Below are 19,376 nucleotides of genomic sequence, written 5' to 3'. Positions count from 1 at the left end.
CCTCATTGAAATAATATCTAAAATCAATTGTTCATCCGTGCGGATACTCGCGCATCCGCGCGTAGTCCCGCGCGTGCTCGCGCATTCTCTGGTAGATTCGCGTAATATGTCACGCGATTAGAAAACTTCGCGGGCATTCTCTGCGCTGCGCTGCGCCATATATGCGCCGGCCATAAAGCTTACCTAGCACCTTATATTTAGATGTCAGTAAATATACCTACCTACTTAACCATCTATCACAATCTGAAAGCTTTTGAATCTTGTCAGGTATTTTTAGCTTAGAGTTTTTCTTCATGTGAACAGATCTTCTCAACCAGTTTTACTAATGAAGCAAAGAATTTATATTATGGAGATACAAGTACCAAATGCTCACCTTTAATTACAATTCATATCTGATATCATGCACGTAGTCGTACGTACATGGGTTATAAATGTTAAACCAGTCCAAGGTGCACCCAGTGCATTGACACACGGGCGTCTTCAAAATAAAACCATAGTGGTTACCTTGCTCAATTGCTCAGACGACCGAAATCATCGGGTCGTATGCGAATGCACCCGAACGGCAATCTCACTCAAGTCGGTCCGTTCGTCCCCGTCACCCCGGCGCGGCCGTCAGTACAGAGGTGTCCGCGGGCGAGGCGGCACGTGCGGTGCACGCCTCGCTTCATTGTTTTGGCTGTGTACACCATTGTTTTATTCCATCCGACTGCAATCAATACGATATTTCAGTGGAATACGACGGGCTGCATTATTCATCAAGATAGTGCTGAAACGTGCAACGACAATAAAGGTCTTATCTTCACAGATAAGAACTCGGTGGCTTATTGACAAGTGAAACTCTTGATCGTCCCATTCATATAGGACGGTGTCGTTTGTGTTTTGTTATTGGACCATAAATATAGTGTAGTGATCTCTGCTGTAAGAGTAGCATGCAAATCAATAATCAAGTGGATGCCCAACTGCGAGCAGCAAAGAGCTCTTGCCGTGTGGCTTATAACACGGTTGCATATTGATTGGTCCAACCGGGATCTCTGGAAACTGTCGTCCCATTACGGTAAGTAAACAGAAGGACCAATTTGGAGTGACAACAGTAAACAGATTAACAAAGCTTATGCACATTATGCAGACGTTGCACTAATATACTATTAAGAACTCCGGAAAATACTCATAACCAAAAGCAAACGAAAACAATTATTGTGAGCTGAAAGTTAAACGAAATGGCAATTTATTACGACCAAGAATATTGACGACCAGAACAATGTTATTGAACTGCCCTGACATTGAGCAAATAAAACAGTAGGTACCTAATCCTGTTGTAGTTATCTATATATCCTACATTGGCTATGAGGTATGACCTGAATGAGTGATCAGCAATTCAATTAGAAAAAGAATCCCTGTAATGAAAATTACGATAAAAGCAACTGCTGCTAAAAGAAAATAATGATAAATCATATAATTAACATTATGGGCCCACTACAAAAAAGCCCGACATTTAGGTACCTCAAGTTTCATGATGCTTCCCTCAATTTTCTTTCCGGGTCAACATTACGTGACCTCGTTTACTCTGACCTTGTGCATAGATTTATGTCGAGGTATTATAAGGATTATGAAGTACAAATAGCGAAAAAGATATTGAACAAAGGATTATTAACAAACTGCTTCTTCATTATGGTAATTACGCAAAAATTACATAATCGCAAAAGAAAGAATCCTAGCATTGTTTATTGAACAACGTTTATATTGAAGAATGTTTAAATTGTTTCATGTTTTTTTGATTAAAAGAAATCTCCTAAAAATTTAATCATTAACATATTATAATTTATACTAAAGTTTTGAAGAGCATTGTACACATCATTCAAAGCATTTGCAATTCAAATTAGACCATTAATATTATCAATCCCTGTGACAAATAGCAGCTAATGTTAGCTAATGGGAATTCGGGAATAATCAATAGTTATCTTTTACATCGTGATCCCATAGTTTGCCAATAAATATGATAAGGATATCGTCAATTAGAATAGTAATTATAAGATGATTGTTACTGATATCAGACAGAAGTTAAAGATTAATTTGATTTTGTTAAGCGTTTATGATTGCTGAACAGCTGGAGAAAAAAACTGAGAAGAGCAAAGATCATTATCCAAAAGGCTAATGGCTACTCATAATAAAAACTTGTTTAAACATAATGATCTCAACTTTGTTGCATGTGAGATTTTATGATCTGCAATCAAACTCATGCTCAGAAAAACTGGTCAAAAATTAAGTTTAAACGATTTGGCCGAGGATTTGACTACCTGCTCAATAGGACGATTGGCATTAGTAATTAACCGAAATGGAATTATAACCGAGACGGTGATGCAGGTTATGAAGGTTTATGGTTATAGTCGACATTAAATTATGATCTAAGCAAATCTACATTAAAGTAACGTTAGCGTTCATAAAAATATAAACATTTGATGAAATTGACCTTTGCTTTTAGTAAAATTGCTATGCTATAAGTAAAACATGTAAATTGTGGAATGTTGAACTTAAATACAGAAAACATAATATTTAATTGATTTCCTCGAAACACTAAAATAATGCCTATATACCTAATAGTATGCCTAATTTCTAGCATTGAAAAGTTCTGTATATTTGGTAAATTCTCACTCATATATCAAATAGTTATGTTACGACATTGCAATTTATATTTTCGAGAAAAAAATTGGATCATTGCGGATATTTCGTTTGTTGCAACAACTACTTATTCTATATTTCGCCTCAAGCAAGATATTTTAAACTTCGGAGTCTTGATTTCACTTTCTAATTTTGTTTCAATATTTACTATGAGTATATCTAATAAGATAAGCTTATTTTAGAAATAAGTTCTGATTAAGATAGTGTGTTTAGTAGATTTATTTTTACCATCAATTTTTTTTTTTTACCTGATAGAGGTTAGAGTCCTATCGCTGACAAAAAGCTTGCTCTCCTGTAGTTCTCATTCATACAACTTACTTAAATCAGATGTGTAATTGTTTGGTATACCCTTATTGTATGTTAACCCCTTCTTTATACTGTATTGTGTAAGAAATCTGGAAGCGCAGTTGCTAAACCCACCTGACCGCAGAGACGAGGTAACCAGTTTCGCCACCTGGCCGCACACATACGCTGCAAAATCAAGATTTGTTGCTGAAAGCGACTCTACAGATGCAAATACTTCCTTTCCTTTTAGCTATTGATCAGGAAACTTAACACGCGTTATACCTTCTACCTATTATGTTTTCGGGGATTTACTATTTTGTAAGGCAATTAGTAAGTGTTTGTTAATACTAAGAGATTTCGACTAAGAAAGTTTTGTGTTAGGCACAATAGCACATATAGTAAGCGACAGGTTGAAATAACAATCGGAGAGAGAACGCCCCGCACACTCGCACAGCCCCCGCACTAACCCGATGCGGGCGAGCGCGAGTGACGTGCGGGTGTGCGGGGCGGCCCCTCGCCTCATACCCTGATTGCCATCTCAACCTGTCGTGAACTATATACCTATTATATTAGGGTCCATCTTGTAATGCTGTCACTTTTTGGCAAGAATATAATGCGTTAAACTGATTTTAGGCCTGTTTCACAATCGCCGGATAAACTTTATCTAACGATTTCTGACGTTGTGACAGTTTTTGAACTAGGAATCTGTCAAAATGTTAAATTTATTCATTTGATAATGTTTATCTAGCATTTGTGAAATAGGCTCCAAATCAGTTTAACTGTCTTTGTGCAAGGGCGTCTTAGTTTATCGAATTTCTTTCATTTTGAAGTGCATATTTTCTGTCAATAGGTAAAGTAAGTAACTGAGTAGTTTCTTTAGATGAAAATATATTTTATATTTATTATATTTGATGGTTTTTTTTTTGAATAAATATAAGTATTAGGGAACCTTTTCATAGATTCATCTTTGCTGTCATAGCAGGTGATGTCATTTCAATAACTAGATGTTTGCTAATGACACCGAAATAACTTACAAGATTCTATTTTCCCTATTCATATGACAAACAAAGCATCTTATGAAAACTGCATCATCTAAAATATTTACGAGATTTCGAGTTAAATTATACAAAATGTTGATCTCAGTATGTGAGAAGAAAGTGCGATCGAATAAGTAATTGATTACGATCTATAATTATAGCTCTTATGAGACAGTGTATAAATTACCACTACATTTTCATACAATCGGACCACGACAGCCAGCTCGACGATATTCCATTGTCTTAATCCATATTTATACTTTATACATGAACTGAAAGATGATAAACGACAACACATCAATACTCTCTTCCAATTCATGTGAAAGTTTTTCAATGACTTACAAAAATATTACTATTATCATCGGTGTTAGTAGGAAGTATGAATTTGGCTGTTATCAATAAACTATATTGATATATATATATTGGAAATCGTTGTTATCAGTAGCATATAGTGAATCTACTTACTATCGATATTACAAATTTGAAAATTTCATGATCAATATTCTTAAATCAAAATAAAAAGTCCTGACTCCTGACCCTTTGCTAAATAATTAGATAATATTGTAAATCAGATTTTTGATAAAAATACAATCTACGAGTAGGTAACTACAACTATTTAAGTATTTAGCAAGCAAATATTGAAAAAGCTTATTAAGATAGTCTCAAACAATAATAGAATTGCTAGAATTGCTAAAATCATGAAATAGTGAAATTAACTACAAAAGCGTTTATCGTAAATACAAAATGTCAAACTCAATTGCCAATATCTTCCTCTCTAAACTCCCAAAAGCCAAACAATTAAGTATGTGTTAGTATGATATTATTTACTGTATTTCAAATGGCATTGTTTTTTTTTACAATAATTACAATATTAAAGATCAATTCGTTAAAAAAAAGTCGGAATGCATTATTTGTTATTTGAATTCAAAAACATCTTAACGTTTACATATCTTTACCCTGAATCATCCCAGTTGTTTGGACCACTTCGACCCTCAAAAAGGGTTTGCTTTGTGGTCGGAAATTCCAGAGTAGTTGATTCATCATTTTTTTCATTTCAACAATTTGTAGTTGATATTTCATTTCTGATATCATTACAATCTTAACGACCCTTATTAAAATTAAACTTTAGCACAATAACTACTGTTTTACACATGCACGTGGTGTGGTGGTGTGGTTAATATTAATTACGCAGCACTTAAATTTAAATTTATTTGCATTTAAGTACTTCCATACTAATATTATAAAGAGGAAACCTTTGTATTTTTGTATGTTTGTATTGAATAGGCTCAAAAACTACTGGACCGATTTCAAAATTTCTTTTACCATTACTTAGAGGGATTCTTCCGAACCCGTATAGGCTATATTTTATCCCGGAACACCCGTGCGAAGCCGGGGCGGGTCGCTAGTATTATATAAATCTTTAAAAAATAATATTGTCTTAAATATCCATATTCCAAGCAAACTAAGTAGCTTCTTTATTTTTATAATCTTTATTTAACGACCATATATCAACACAATATCAAATTAACATAGCATTACGTTGGCGGCCGTGCTCATTAACTTTGTCGGTTATGTTACATTTAAAAGATTTACGTTATCTGCGACCTTAAACTAATTTGCTCTAGATTTGCTATTTTTAAAATTGTATGATGCAAACGCATTTAAACTTCTGGTTTCTTGTGCAAGGTTTTCCTAATTATATAAAACTAGCTGATGCCCGCAGCTTCGCCCGCGTGGATTGGTCAGATCCCCTGCAGCATCAGGATTGAGGAGTTGGAATCCAAATTTTTTATGAAACAATGTCGCAAAGTTCCTCTATCGATTAAAAAAGAAATGACGCAAATCGGTTCAGAAATCTCGGAGATTTCGGTGTACATAGGTAGAAAAACACAACTCCCTTTTTGAAAGTCGGTTAAAAAAGTAGCCTATGTTACTCCCTGGTCAATCCTCTACTTGTCTGTGAAAATCCCGTCAAAATCGGTTCAACCGTTCCGAAGATTAGCCTTTTCAAACAGACAGACAGACAGACAGACAGACAGACAGACAGACAGACAGACAGACAGACAGACAGACAGACAGACAGACAAAAATTTTAAAAACGTGTGATTCTGTTATAGTATCGTTCAAATAACCATATGACCTTAATATGCGGTAGTTATTTCGAAATTACAGACAGACACTCCAATTTTATTTATTAGTATATATTTATTAGTATAGATAATGCCTCTCGTCATGGTTATACCTAACGCATTAAAATGAGATGTAAACAAGTGTAAGTTAAAAAATTATAACACCCCCGACAAGTGAAGGCTACAGTAACTAGAAAAGAGCTGATAACTTTCAAACGGCTGAACCTATTTTCTTGGATTATAGCTAAGAACACTCTCGATCAAGCCACCTTTTAAACAAAAAAAAAACTAAATTAAAATCGGTTCATTAGTTTAGGAGCTACCATGCCACAGACACATACACATATACATACGTCAAACTTAAAACACCCCTCTTTTTGGGTCGGGGGTTATAAAATAAAAAAGATTCCGACGAATTGAGAACCTCCTCCTTTTTTGAAGTCGGTTAAAAATGGTTTTATAAAGAACTAAACTTGTTAAGCTTCCTATTGATAGATTTCCGTAATGAACATTCTAAATACAATATGATGTCACTTCTTTGAATCCTACTTTAAGTTTTTAACCCCCGACCCAAAAAGAGGGGTGTTATAAGTTTGACGTGTGTATCTGTGTATCTGTGTGTCTGTGTATCTGTGTATCTGTGTACCTGTGTATCTGTGTATCTGTCTGTGGCATCGTAGCGCCTAAACGAATGAACCGATTTTAATTTAGTTCTTTTTGTTTGAAAGGTGGCTTGATCGAGAGTGTTCTTAGCTATAATCTAAAAAAATTGGTTCAGCCGTTTAAGAGTTATCAGCTCTTTTCTAGTTTTCTTGTAGAAAAGAAGGTTAGATAACCGTTAGGTTCATAATATTATGTCAATAGACAAATGTCAAGGATGGACGTTGCCTAAATACATAATTAATTATTTGAAAATGATGTTTTGGAAAACTCAAATACTTTGGATCGTCGGGGGTGTTATAAATTTTTAATTTACACTTGTTATTTATCTTAAAATGGTTACAGTTAACATTTACCGTCAATATGCTATGTTCACTTAGCGGAGATATGTATGTACAATAGCGGTACAGTAAAAACTGCGTTTGTTGATAAAATTGTATCTTTACTTACCTACCTATTTTTGAAAACATGCCCATAATTAATTGTAGGGACCATTTTCACAAACTTATAAATTCCGTCTCTATCAAACATCTATGTGTATTGTATTTTTAACCCCCGACCCAAAAAGAGGGGTGTTATAAGTTTGACGTGTGTATCTGTGTATCTGTCTGTGGCATCGTAGCTCCTAAACTAATGAACCGATTTTAATTTAGTTTTTTTTTGTTTGAAAGGTGGCTTGATCGAGAGTGTTCTTAGCTATAATTCAAGAAAATCGGTTCAGCCGTTTGAAAGTTATCAGCTCTTTTCTAGTTACTGTAACCTTCAATTGTCGGGGGTGCTATAAATTTTTAATTTACACATGTGTCAGTAAAGTTATTGGATGCCTGACATTAGCTTGCAGCTTTGCCTGTAGTATTTCATTATACCTATTATTATTATAATATAATGAGTGGAATGGGTGTAAGAGAATACGCAGTACTTAGAGCTCTATTGAGATTAGTGTGATTGCTTGAAGAAAATATAAGTCACGAGTCAAAGGATAAAACTAAAATAATTCTATGTCCTGTAACATAACACAACCGGATGCAAAGTAAGTGTTACCAATTGGGTCGCTTTCCCACGCACTTGGAGCCCACGCCTGTGATGTACTAATAAGTACCAGAGCTACTGGTTAGAACTGTCTTATGGCTACAATTATTTATTTACGAGTAAAGTTTAAATTATTATCTGTGACTAACGACACACTATTATTTCGCCTTCATGGAGTTTGATTCTTGCCATATTCTTACAAGGTTGCAGCTGCAACCCTCAAGCAGGATAACGCAAATCTCATATAAAACAAGAATTTCTGATTTATGATGGAATCTCATTAATAATATTACTATGATGATGCCCGCGACTTCGTCTATTAGAATTTAGGTCCCCATCCCAATTGCCATCTTAAGCTGTCGCGTTCTATACCTACTTACAATAGTTAAAATGGCATCATCATCAACCCATCATCGGATCACTACTGAGCACGGCTCATCTCCCTGAGTGATAAAGGCTTGGCCAAAGTCAGAGTTATAAAGTGCTTAGGTATGTCTGGGAATAATAAAACGCTTTCTTGTAAGGTTGAAATAGCACTTTAGCTTACTTATTTAATAGGTAGGTAAGGTAGGTCATTAGGGCATGCAATGGAGGCGTTTAGCGGCACGATATGGCGGTTAAACATGGAACAAAAGCAACTTAAACTTTAAGTTTGGCTTTGATGGATCTTCAGGTAGAGTCAAGAATGCCAATATTCTAGAGGATTTTAAGTTCATTCAAGTAAATTCGCAAATTTTCGTCAGGGAAAGACATCGGGTTATGTAGGATTTTTACCTACTAAAATCACCTCGGTGGCCACGCTCAGTGCATATTGGGAGACTCCAAGATCTTTCACGAACACATCAATGCTACCCTTGCCGCCTATTGCTCGTCATAGGCAAAATAATCCCCTGCCTCGCATCTCGCCATAAGTTATGGCAGCTTGGCACAGCAAGCTGACATCTTCCCGAAGTCGCATACGAGATAGTAAAGTGAATAGCTGGATAGTGGAGACCCCACTTCAAACGCTTGCGACCCTGAGGTCTCTCCACCCGGAACCCCTAAATGAAACTTGATCGTTGAACATATTCCTCGTGGGGCCAAGCTTTAGAAAATTGGCTTTGTTATACGGTGACCTAAATTCTAATCGCAATAATAAAATATCCTTCGTGTTTAATAGAACTTATCGATTTCACATGCATATAACTACTTATATGAAAGTTAATTTCGTTTGACACAGTTATAAGTCAACAGTAAATTCGTAAATACAATAAAGCTGTGTAACAGTATTAGTTCAATTGGTCACGTATTGGGAACGATAACACTATGAATGTAAAACGTACGCTCTTTACTAGTTTTTCTCGAAAGTATTTCACATTCACGAAATGAGGTTTTACGACCTTTTAAGCTGGTACTTGCTGGTAAATAATGGGCATGACAAATGCTGTACCTATTCAAAACTAGAGGCTTATTTAAGTAATTTTAGATGAAGAAAAGGGACTCTCCCAATTATTGTGATGTATGTGGTAACGTCAATAATGTTTCACACTTGCTATTGGCATGTGTTTGCAACCACAATTTGAGAGAAACACTAACGTATGAACTAAACTAAATTGTATGAATAATGTTAGGTATTTTCGACTCAATTTTTTTTTTAAAGAATATTAGCCATTTTAATCATGACTAACATTCCCCTTTCCCCTCCAACTAAGCGTGAAAGCTTGTGGGTACGACAATAGTGCAACGGCTGGGGTTTGAACCGCCGAACTTTAGGAATTCAGTCCACTCCTATAACCGTTGAGCTATTGAGGCTTAAATTTGTTATATATCTATAGTTTGATTTTAATTTAGTTTGTAACGACGGGGCTGGTGTTATAGATCACCTTAAAAATCCTCCAAAAAATATCAGATTAAAATAAAGACAGCCTTAAAATTTTACAAAACTGTACAACCCTACCTTAGGAGGTTATAGAAAATATATAGGTTGGAATAGTCAATTTTCCGAGCCGAAACATCAGAATGATTAATCCGAAACTGTGGAGTATTGAAGCATACCTATTTATTCATGACCGACCCATACTATTGGGGCTGCTTCTAGAGGTCCTTTTTCTCCCAGGCACTGATTGGTAAAACATGTAAACCTGTCGATATGGCTACGTTATGTGTGATACCAGCTTTTTGCTTGCACAATCAACTGAAAAATGTGATGGACAAAAAAAATTTTTTTTTTTTTAAAGAATATTAGCCATGTTAAATGACTAATATTCCCCTTTTCTCTCCAACTAAGCGTCAGGTTTGTGCTAGGAGTAGGTACGACAATAGTGCAACGGGCGGGGTTTGGACCGTCGACCTTTCGGTTTTCAGTCCACTCCTTTACCGGTTGAGCTATTGAGGCTTATTTTATTGAAACATTGGGCTGAAACTAAAACAAATGCTTAACTAAATTTAGTACAATAATTAAAGTAATCTGATTATTGCAGTGCTAGCACAATTGTTGTGACATAATATTATTTTTCGTTGAAAGAGCTGCGAGAAAGCTTTTTGCTCTGACGCATTATACGTCTTGGACTGCTGTTTTAATTAAGTACACCCATTTCTGGTTTTTAACCCCCGACCCAAAAAGAGGGGTGTTATAAGTTTGACGTGTGTATGTGTGTTTTTGTGTATCTGTCTGTGGCATCGTAGCTCCTAAACGAATGAACCGATTTTAATTTAGTTATTTTTTTGTTTGAAAGGTGGCTTGATCGAGAGTGTTCTTAGCTATAATCCAAGAAAATCAGTTCAGCCGTTTGAAAGTTATTTACTTTTTGAGAGTTTTGTGTTGGGGATTTTTAAATATTAAAATATCAAACACTAATAAACTCCCTTCGACTTTTTGAAAAAAGTTTCCCAGGTAACCACTAAAGAACAAACAAAGGGCGAAGAACAATCAGGCAACTATTTCTATGTGCTTCGTAATTTATTGATTAAGGTAGCGTCGCGGTAGTCTATAAAATATTGACTGCTGCCCATGTTAATTCATATTAGGTATGTAGAGATCAGACATGAGCAAAGTAATATAATGTATTCACGATGTATTCTGGGTTCAGGCCATGTTCAGACGTAGTTCAGATGTTACATCTACCCTTACGAATGTCGATATAAAATATTTTTTGTAGCTAAAGCACATAATATAATTATATTCGTTATAATTGGCTAAAGCTTGTATGTACTGACACCTATATTTGTAACTCTATCTCTTTCACTCTATTAATCTAAGGTTCAATGAAACCAGATATACCTGTGAGCTTACATTTGATATCGAGACCGCTTTTTGCAAAAACTAGAGCACGACATGTGAAACGTGGAAAAGACTAAGGAAAATTTGATATTGCTGCTGAAAAGTCATAAAATAAAATTCAACTCTGATTTCGAATATTACTATATCATTATGATCATCATCCCAAGTCCCAACTCACTACTTAGCACAGGTCTCGTTTTAGAATGAGAAAGATTTAAGCCATAGTCCGCAACGCTGGCCAAGTGCGGATTGCCAGACTTCACACATCTTTGAGAATGAAGAACTCTCAAGCATGCATGTTAAGAAGGCTCTCTCCGTCACTCGTTTCATACAATCGTAGTTCCAATTTCATTTCAATATTAAGCAACCAAAGTCCATGAAATTTTGCAGACATATTCTAGAAACTAATATCTATGTCTGTGGTTTTCCAAATTTCTGTTAAAATATTCGGTTTTAAAGCTACGCGGTCTTAAAAATTTTCATACAAATCTTTGAGCCCTGTAATTTTAAAACTACATATTTTTAGAAAAATCTAAAACACCACAGACACAGATATTAGTTTCTAGAATATGTCTGCAAAGTTTCATGGACTTTGGTTGCTTAATATTCAAATGAAATTGGAACTGCGATTGTATGAAACGAGTGACGGAGAGAGCCCTGTTAACTCACGATATTTTCCTTCGCCGCTAAGGCGTTATATTAAATTTATGTGCTTAATAGTAAAACGCGCATGATCCCGAAAAGTTAGAAGTGCATACCTGAGATCGAACCCTGGAATACATATTTTTTTGTGCACTAGAACCACAAAAAACTCTGGGTAGAGACTACAAAAGAATTCATTATACAGTATAATAAGTGTAACACAAATTTCAGTAATAAAGATAACATCATCATCAGCATATTCATAATCTTGACTTGAATCTTGATTATGAATATTGCAAAAGGGATTATTTTTCACAAAACTGAAGCAATGAGGTTATAATAATATTATCATAATAATAATCATCACTTATTCCACGATACGCCTATTATTATACAGATAACGATATCGTTCGTTCTTCCATACTCAGATCATGAGTGTAATAATGTCAACATGCAATAACATAGCAACTGCTATGTAACCTATTGTTTTTTTAGCCCTGCTCGGAAAGAAAACGGTACCTAAGCTGTAATGTCACAACTTTCTCCTAGATAAACAACGTAATTTAACCGTGATTTACATTTTTTACTAATTTTTTTCTGCAGACTTGAGACGAGCCTTCTGAATTTTTGTTCAAAACATTTATACCTACTTAAAAAAATGAATATCATTGTACATGAGTAAAGTCCACTGAATTTTAAGTCAATTCTACCTAGTGGTAGTGGTCAACGGACAATAAATGTTAATCTTTTACTCTGCTATATTCCTTGTTGGAGAAAAGGCCTTTTTACCCGACTGCACGGAGGGTAATGTTTTCGTTGTCATACCTGTCATGTTAGTTAGTTTCATTATTATACTTTGTTCTATTTTTGCAAATGAACTTTCTGCCACTTTCCTTCATCTTTACACCACATTAAACTTGTGAAAAAGAATAATATTTAACAGCAGTTAATTGTCTTCCGTAAAATTAATGGGAAAAATACAAACACAAGTCATCTTCATCGATCTTTGTCTAACAATCGACTTTGTTATTTTCCATTCCTTAGCAGGCAACTATGCCTTGTTAAAAAGTTTCTTAAAGTTAGATTAAACGTCTCATTTTCTATTGATCACATTAAATTAATTTGCTTAGTTAGTTGATACAAAATACTTTATGATTTAACATTGTAGATTTTAGTAGGAGTGCATTATCATTCAAAGAACTAAGACTTAATATGATATCTTGCGGTTGATCTCGCAATGCACTATCAGGCATAAACAAGAATTTACAAAAATTTTAAAACTCACATAAATAATCTAGTCCAACAGTTTTAGACTAGCTGACCCGACCCAGCTTCGCTTGGCTGGAATTTCTGAAAATCTGTTCTTAGCGGGGATGTAATAGTTATACAAAGAGAGAACTAAAAATAATAATTAAAAAAAAAACTTTATAGACAAGGAAATGTTATAGTCATTTTGCCTTTGGCCTCCACACTACACCTGTATCGTGGAGACCTTACAATGATTACCTAAGTATAAGCTGAACGGTAGACGAGTAGAGGTAAGTTGGCATTATAAATATAAATATTTACAGACCTAACTACACTTACAGAACTAAAGACCGTATAGCGTGGGGGTTCATACGCGCCGCATGCGTCGCGTTGTCGCAGCCCGACGCGACGTCTGCGCATAGGTACATACGTTCTGTCGAACGCCTACGCTGAAGAAACGCTAGTGTATAGGGACTCTTACATACAAAACCTCAAGATTCTAGACCGAGCGGTTTAAGCTACGTTGATAAATCATTCCCTCATTTCCTCGTTCTGTATATAATTATGGCTAGATTTATATGTGCGAGTCGGTTAAGGTAAGCGAGTTCAAAAATCTACGCCCACAGGAGTGAACGCCCGAAACACAGTTAACTTTTATTAATTACCTATCCCTCCCATGCGCAGACGTGACTGACAGTCTAATAAGTCCGGGAGGACTATATAAGGATATCTGTTCATTAACTTGTCCAGCTCATTAATTTTAGATGGCGATGTCTGCATAATAATATGTATGTATGAGCAATCAACATAATGTGAAAATTCTAATTCTATTCTTTCACTAATATTGCCTAACTCCTACTAAAAGTGGCTAAACGATTTTGTTGAAATGTGACAAAGGATAGATGTGTAGTGTGTACTAACTATACCTACAGGTTGGTTGTATGATTTAGCCGATTTTGGATTAGTAGAGCTAGCTAATACTAAGTACTTTGGTGGACAATTTCCGCTATGAGCTAATTACGTATTACAACTTAAGTAGGTACTTATTATTTAGATTAACGAAACTTATTAACTACCAACTATACGCCAAATAGTTGATAAAAATGCCTTAAATAATAACTATTTCGAAAATTGTTGATACTTAATAATAAATAGTAGTTAAGTCTGTTGTAAACAACTAAATTAGCTGGTCTAATCAAATACTAGGTATCCTTTTCCGTAGGGATAGTATCGTATTTAATTATTACAACAGAATTAGCCACATTATCTAGTCAATGAAAATTAAAACTGACGTTAAATTTTAATACGTGCATCAATATTCGATGCCACTGATGGCATTGCACTTATCGAGCACTTCGGTATATTCATCTTAATATTCGTAACTAAAGCCTATAAAAGTTTTATAATCAAGTTTATTCCGCATAAAAACGCAAACGGCCCGGAGTAACGTCCGCTAGTATAATCGTAAAAGTTAATTAAAATTCTGATGCACACACCGCGCGTCCACTTACGGCCGACGCGACTAGACTAGCTTATAAATTTCCATTCACAAACATGCGGTATTTTTTTTACATTGGTATAAAAACGGATATAATAATATATACATAAATCAGAACGATGGAATTATTGCATATGTAAAAGATAAATTCAATGTTTATTGCCGGGAACCCACACTTCTGGAAGGGAACTGTCTAATTTTAGATATAGTAAATATAAGCAGTACTATAATATGTTCGTACAGACCTCCTTGTTTTCGCAACCCAACTAATTACATTAACTCGTTAGATGATATATTACGCAACGTAAAAAACAGCAAGAATATTATATTTACTGGGGACATAAACATAAATATACTGTCGGATAGCAGCAATAAGTTATATACAGAGAACTACTTAAATCTAATGGCAACTTATGGATTACAGCAAGGGGTCGATCAACCAACTAGATTATGTACATGTATCGATCACTTTATGATCAGAACACTAAATAAATCACACACATTTATTTTTAATGAATTAACGGATCACTCTCCCATTTTTCTAATAGTAGAAGGTGCATCAAAAGTAGACCTAACATCTTCTCTTAACAAACTAAAATTAAATTATGACGGTATAGGAGAAGACCTTAAAAAAGTTAATTGGGATGATTACTATGCTATTAATGATACAAATGAGGCAGCTGATGTTTTATGTAAAACTGTAGAAAAAATAGTAGACCAGAATAAAACAATAAAGCGTATTCCAAAAAAATATCAAATAATTAAACCATGGGTTACAAAAGGAATATTAAATTCAATAAGGAAACGCAACAAATTGTACCAAAATCATAAACAACAACCTGAGAACATAGAATTAAAACAAAATTACTTAACTTATCGCAATAAATGTAACTATTTAATTAAAAAACTTAAAAATGAATACTACCGAACTCAATTAGAACTAAATTCACATAACACTAAAAACACATGGAATATCATAAAAGAAATAGGATACTATAACAAAAATAAAAATGTATCACAGGAATTATTAAATATAAAAGAATCACCACAACAGTCACTTAACTTTGTAAACAAATACTTTACAAGTATTGGCAGAGATTTGGCTAATATAGTTTACAATAAAATATCGCAACGTCAAAGTAGATCTTCCCCTAATACAAATTCAACTCGGTCCTTTCTTCATTCTTTTTCCTTTTTCCTTACCGATTGTATTGAGGTTAAGAATATAATCAACTCGCTAAAAAATGGAGCTCCAGGTTTTGATAACATTACTACAATTATTTTGAAAAAGTATTGGAACTACCTATTCGAACCAATCACTCATCTTTGTAATTTATCACTAGTAACAGGAATATTTCCGAACATTCTTAAGCAAGCAATAGTTACGCCGATACACAAAAGTGGAGACAAATCGTTGCCCTCTAACTACAGGCCGATTTCTCTATTATCAGCGATATCCAAAATATTAGAAAAAATAGTCCATAAAAGAATGTTCTCATACTTAAATAAAAACAACATATTAGCTGATAACCAATTCGGGTTTAGGCCACAACACTCAACAGAAGACGCAGTATTAAAAATCACATCTTTAATTACATCATACCTGGACAAAGGTGAAAAGTGTGTAGGCGTTTTCCTTGACCTCCAAAAAGCATTCGACACAGTATCAATTCCTATTCTACTAACTTGCTTAGAAAAAATCGGAATACGTGGTGTCCCACTACAGTGGTTTACTAGCTATCTATCAAATAGGGTACAACGTGTACGAGTAGGAGAGCACCTAAGTGAACACTCAGTATGTGATTTTGGGGTCCCACAGGGCAGTACATTAGGACCGTTACTCTTTTTAATCTACATCAACGAACTTTGTATGAGTAGTATACCGAACGCTGATTTAATGATGTATGCAGACGACACTGTAATATTGTTCCATGACACCTCCTGGGAGAGTGTACAAGAGACAACTGAGAAAGGACTGTGTTCAATAGGCTCCTGGCTGGAAGACCACCTACTAACACTAAATACACAAAAAAGCTCATACATTTGTTTTAGTAATAGCAGACCTGGCGCTGCGGCCACGACATTTAACATCCAAATACACAATATATCTTGCAGTAGTCTCAATAACCGCCTTATGACGAATTCCTGCGCATGTCCCAACCTTACCAGAGTTACAACTACAAAATATCTTGGAGTTGTCATAGACGATCAACTCACGTGGACGCCTCATCTCATGGCCACAGCACTCAGAGTAAGGAAATTGATTGTAATCTTCAAAAACTTAAGGTCAATATTGGACAAAAAACGGTTGATACAAATTTACAAAACTCTTTGTGAATGCGTATTAACCTACTGTATAACATCATGGGGAGGTGCGTCTAAATCATATTTCCTTCTTGTAGAACGAGCGCAACGGGCTATCCTTAAGGTAGCGTTAAAACTTCCATATAGATACCCAACTCATTTACTTTACGAAGAAGCCGAGGTGCTTAGTGTTAGAAAATTGTTCATATACAAATGCATCATGAGATATCACAACAAGATTGTTCCATCACTACCAGCAAACAACGATAAAAGAGTTGCTAGATACCCAACACCAGCAGTGAAAACTGCCCTGGCTCAACGGCACTTTGATTTTCTAGCACCTCTTCTTTATAAAGCGATTGATAGGAAAACTCCAATCAATAAAAGTAACAAGTACACCGCAAAAACAAAATTAACTTCCTGTCTCAAAAACCTTAGCTATGAAGGTACAGAAGAACTTTTAAAGATTCCGAAATAATTCTGTAAATTAGTGTAACCTAGGCATACCAACCCACACACACACACATACACACACACACCCACACCCACACACACACACACACACACACACACACACACACACACACACACCATACTACACAAATACTTTTATTCATTTATATTAACTTAATTTTAATTTCTTTACTTTTAATTATTCGTACCTTACTTTAAGTTAAATTAGAGCAAATGCAACAGGGAAGGCACTAACTCCCATAACACAGTCTATACTTTTTTGGGAGTTAGGGGTCCATGCATAACTTGTAAATCTTTTTTGCAAATAAACGTTTTTATTATTTATTATTATTTATTATTATACAATTTTCTAGGTATTAGCAGTTGCCCGCGACTTCGTCTGCGTACAATTTTTAATTTCCTACGAGATTGAGTAATTTTCCTGCTGTAAAAGGTCATGTAAGAGTTCCTTTTTTTACCAAATACCTAGTACGGAACCTTATGAATATGTATTTCATCAGCTGTCATACCTATAGGCACGACTCTCATACAATCTTCCGACGTGCTTCCGACACTTTGGTAGGCTTCATAGTTCCTGAAGTCAGTGAGTGATATTTCGCTATCGAGAGTGTTCTTAGCTATACCTAATCCAAGAAAATCGGTTCAGCCGTTTGAAAGTTATCAGCTTTTTTCTAGTTACTGTAGGTAACCTTCACTTGTCGGAGGTGTTATAAATTTTTTATTTACACTTTTGTCTTCAAATTTCACGCACACGTAGCACATAGTAGAGTCAGAGTGAGCCAGAGTGAGTGAACTCTCGGTTTGTGTGGACGATATACTATGGAGACGTAAAAAAAAAAGGCTACTTTAGGGCTACCTACGTCAAATTACTTACTAACATTTGACGCCTGTCGGTGACGTCGAAGCCACGACGTTTTCTTAGAAGTTCCCTAACTCTTGTAAACTGTGGTAAAGTCCTTGTTTACTCTTAAGTAGTAAAACCCTTTTCTTTAACACAAATTTTCAAGGACATAAAAGATTACCGTTGTTTTCTCGTCATAAACGTCGTGACTACTAAAAATTCTTGAGTAAAGTCCTTTACGATCTTGGGCGAGCACGTTCCTAATAATTGCTTAAACCATCAACATTCCAGTTGTAAGCGGCAATTATACACTTACCTATAAACTTTCCTTGAGTGGGTTTTGCTAGTAAAAATCAAACGTTACGTAAATTATGTAAACGTTTATTGAGAATTTTTTTCTAATTCTTGGCGTTTTTCAGTATTGTAAAACTTGGTCGTCGTCACCGTCCCAACAAATGGAGGCCCGTAACTGGGAATTTTTAGAGCTTACCTCAAAAGGAAAAACGGAACCCTTATATAGGATCACTTTGTTGTCTATCTGTATGTCTGTCTGTCCGTCTGTCGTGTCTGTCAAGAAAATCTATAGGGTACCTACTTCCCGTTTACCTAGAATAATCAAATTTGGCAAGTAGTAAGTAAAGGAGAAAAATATTCGAAAACCGTTAATTTGTGGTTACATAACTAAAAAAAATTGTTATGTTTGCATGAACAAATAATAATTAGTATTTTCAATTTTCAAAGTAAGATAACTATACCAAATGGGATATCATATAAAAGGGCTTTACTTGTACATTCTAAATCAGATTTTTATTTATTTTTATGCATAGTATGTAGATAGTTTTTGATTTATCATACAAAATGTCGGAGAAAATATCCGAATTTGGAACCTTCGGTGCGGGAGTCTGACTCGAACTTTTACTTCGTAACTCGTTGAAACCTTGCGGTTACTTTATCACCAGCATCACTGACAAGTGGCAACACACACTGATCAAAAACTGCCTTAGTCTTGTTATATCAAAGATACTAACCCCTAGATCCCTAGAAAGAGGGTAGGGTAGAAGTTAACTCTCTGACGAAGCCACTAGTGAAATATTAAATTTTCGTCCAAAATTCCTGGCCAAAATTTAACCCTTTAATTAAATCACTTCAGGTATGTAAATTTTGACGCCTTGTTTGTGGCTGCCTTAATAATTTTACTAATTTGAAATATTTTACACCGACCTTAATTATTTTACACGAACCACTGAATAATGGATATTTTAGCAAGAATATTCTTTTCATGAGAAAAACTCTT

The 19,376-nt window shown here is 35.0% G+C and overlaps 1 protein-coding gene across 2 annotated transcripts in view; it reads left to right on the top strand.

Moving 5' to 3' along the window:
* Nucleotides 1–596: 596 nt before the first annotated feature.
* LOC123868247 (ADP-ribosylation factor-like protein 4C) overlaps nucleotides 597–19,376 on the top strand; it is a 74,850-nt gene continuing 56,070 nt past the window's right edge. For both annotated transcript variants that reach the window (XM_045910686.1, XM_045910684.1), the window contains exon 1: nucleotides 597–1,054. The gene's annotated coding sequence lies outside the window, so the exon portion shown is untranslated. The remainder of the gene's footprint in view (nucleotides 1,055–19,376) is intronic.

The sequence above is a fragment of the Maniola jurtina genome, chromosome 9, assembly GCF_905333055.1.
Source record: "Maniola jurtina chromosome 9, ilManJurt1.1, whole genome shotgun sequence".
In the NCBI taxonomy this organism is placed as follows: Eukaryota; Metazoa; Arthropoda; class Insecta; order Lepidoptera; family Nymphalidae; genus Maniola; species Maniola jurtina.
The sequence above is the reverse complement of the archived record's forward strand: the minus strand, read 5'-3'. Positions and strand labels throughout refer to the sequence as shown.